This window comes from Papaver somniferum, unplaced genomic scaffold (assembly GCF_003573695.1).
Source record: "Papaver somniferum cultivar HN1 unplaced genomic scaffold, ASM357369v1 unplaced-scaffold_128, whole genome shotgun sequence".
Classification (NCBI taxonomy): domain Eukaryota; kingdom Viridiplantae; phylum Streptophyta; class Magnoliopsida; order Ranunculales; family Papaveraceae; genus Papaver; species Papaver somniferum.
Genome location: NW_020621936.1, coordinates 3,188,408 through 3,191,553, shown reverse-complemented (window position 1 = coordinate 3,191,553; position 3,146 = coordinate 3,188,408). Strand labels below are relative to the sequence as shown.

Sequence of the window (3,146 nt, the reverse complement as noted above, 5' to 3'; positions counted from 1 at the left end):
TCATGCAATATATTTTGTACATAGCAAGTCTCATATAAATTAGGAGTAGAATTTATAATATTTTATTTTCTCTTAATTTTTCTTTTATTTCTTTATATTTTATATCTTTGTAAATCAAGTAATGTAATTACTATATATATATATGTGAATATAATTCTAAGTCTAACCAAGTTGGAAAGACAAGTAAACAAGAGGTGTGTCCATTTCTATGACCTAGTTACCAATGGTGGTCTGAATCATTACATGGTGTTTCAAGTTCAGGTCGTGGAATCAAATTCAATGGAGAAACAATTTCTTCTGCTACTAGTTTCCCTCGAGTAATACTAACAGCATCTTCCTTCGATACTCATCTCTGGTATCGTATTGGTCAGGTAATTAACTCATCAAATGCTACTTAATCATTAATCATGAAACCACAATCAAACAAATTCTACTCGAAAATGACAAAATATATAATGGGTTTTTGATACTTCGTGAAATTAGGCCATCGGAATAGAAGCCAGAGCTGTATTCAATGCAGGACAAGCATCAGGAATGACATTTTGGGCACCAAATATAAACATATACAGAGACCCAAGATGGGGAAGAGGGCAAGAAACACCTGGTGAAGATCCAATGGTTACTAGTAAATACGCAGTTTCTTATGTCAGAGGAATTCAGGGTGATTCTTTTGAAGGTGGAAAACTTAAGGGAGATCATCTTCAAGCTTCAGCTTGTTGTAAGCATTTCACTGCTTATGATTTAGATAATTGGAATGGTACTAATCGTTTCGTCTTCAATGCTCAAGTAAGTAAATCCTCTGTTTGCTCAGTCTATCCATTCGAAAATTCACATTATTATCTTTGAATTAATAACTGTAGAGGTGTTGTGAATGTTGATTTAGGTGTCTTTACAAGATTTAGCAGATACTTATCAACCACCATTCAAAAGCTGTATTGAAGAAGGCAAAGCGAGTGGAATAATGTGTGCTTACAATCGTGTTAATGGAATTCCAAGCTGCGCAGATTTTGATCTCTTATCTAAAACAGCAAGAGGAGCTTGGGGTTTTAATGGGTACGATAGTTTTAAGATTGGAGTTAACTTTAATATCTATTACATTTGAAGAGTGTTCAGTGATTTTTCTACTTTTTTTGTGGTCAGATACATCACATCAGATTGTGATGCAGTGTCTATCATCTATGATGATCAAGGATATGCCAAAACACCAGAAGATGCAGTCCGTGATGTCCTTAAAGCTGGTCTGTATGGGACAAACCTTTTTTCATTGTCTGAAAATGTTTTCTTGGTACTAGTAATGTGGACTAGACAGATTAGTGAGCCTTCCCTAGATAATCGTGTCTGAATTTTGCAGGGATGGATGTGAATTGCGGGTCTTACTTGCAAAAGCACACAAGATCAGCTGTTCAACAGAAAATTCTGGGAGAAAGTGACATAGACAGAGCTTATCTAACCTCTTCACAACTAGAATGAGGTTAGGACTCTTCAACGGCGACCCAATTCAACAGCCATACGGTGATATCAGTCCTAAACAGGTGTGCTCTCCAGACCATCAGGGTCTAGCCTTAGGAGCTGCTCGCAGCGGTATTGTCCTCTTAAAGAACTTAGCCAACCGTCTCCCATTGTCCAAAGCTACCACTAAAACACTTGCTGTCATTGGCCCAAATGCTAACACCACGAAAACACTTCTAGGGAATTATTTTGGACCTCCATGTAAATCCATTACACCATTAGAAGCATTCACAAGCTATGTTAGGGATACATCTTACTCCCCGGGATGCGATTCTGTTGCGTGTAATTCTTCCGTTTCGTTTGAGGAAGCTGTAAAACTGGCAACATTGATAGATACGGTTATATTGATTATGGGTTTGGATCAAACACAAGAAAGAGAGTTACACGATCGAGTTGATTTAGTACTTCCAGGGAAACAGCAAAATCTCATTACAACTGTGGCTGCAAAGAAACCCGTTGTCTTAGTGATTCTTAGTGGAGGGCCGGTTGATATTTCTTTTGCTAAGCATGATGGTAATATCGAGAGTATCATATGGGCTGGTTATCCTTGAGAAGCAGGAGGAATCGCATTAGCCGAGATTATTTTTGGTGATCATAACCCAGGTAAAGTTTATTTTGGCAACCGTTTTCTCCGTTTGTGGGCAGATAACTGACCGAGCTTTATGACATTCTTCATGCAGGAGGGAGATTACCCATGACTTGGTAGCCACAAGATCTCATCAAAATTCCCATGACAGATATGAGAATGCGACCTAACCCAACATCCGGGTATCCAGGACATACTTACCGATTCTACACTGGCGAAGATGTGTTCAAATTTGGCTATGGGCTAAGCTATTCGAAGTATGTTTATGAGTTTTTTGATGTTAAACAAAACAAACTCTACTTAAACCGATTTAGCAATATGCACATAGCACCAGACAAGCAGGCTGTGGGGCGATATTTATCAGTGTCTGAGATAGGAACTGAAATCTGTGATAACTTAAAGTTTTCTGCAACGGTTGGAGTAAAAAACGTTGGGGAAATGAAGGGCAGACATCCGGTGTTGCTTTTTGTAAAGCAATCCAAGAATCAGCATGGGACTCCAACGAAACAGTTGATTGGTTTCCAAAGTATTGAACTGAATGCAGGAGAAAGATATGAAGTTGAATTTATTTTGAGCCCTTGTGAGCACCTTAGCCGAGCTAACGAAGATGGTTTAATGGTGATAGAAGAAAGCTCTTATATTTTGGTGGTTTGTGACATGAAGTACAAGATTTCTACCATCCTTTGAATCGCACACGCGGTTTAGTGAAGTAGATTATAATTGAATTAATGTTTTGGTCAGTTTCAGATAAACCATAAAATGACTTGAAAGTTGAAACCAAGAAAATTTCTAATCCACTCTGCGCGCAGATGAATTTATAACTATTTTTATCGACAATTCACAAGTAATTACATTTCTAATATACTAGTACTCAATAAGAGAAGCCTTAATTGCTCGAACCACATTTCCCTGTATTCACCCCTATCCTTAATTGGGATCTTGGATTACATATCAATGGGGAGCGTACATGGAAGATATGATGTGAATCAAAGTGCTGAAGTGGAAACATCGGTACTGCCTGACCGTTCGAAAGAAAACTCATCATTGTCAT

General features: G+C 38.0%; 1 pseudogene; it reads left to right on the top strand.

Annotated features, from left to right (window-relative positions):
- The first annotated feature begins 212 nt into the window (after positions 1–212).
- Positions 213–2,892, top strand: LOC113331939 (annotated as a pseudogene).
- The last annotated feature ends 254 nt before the right edge of the window (positions 2,893–3,146 follow it).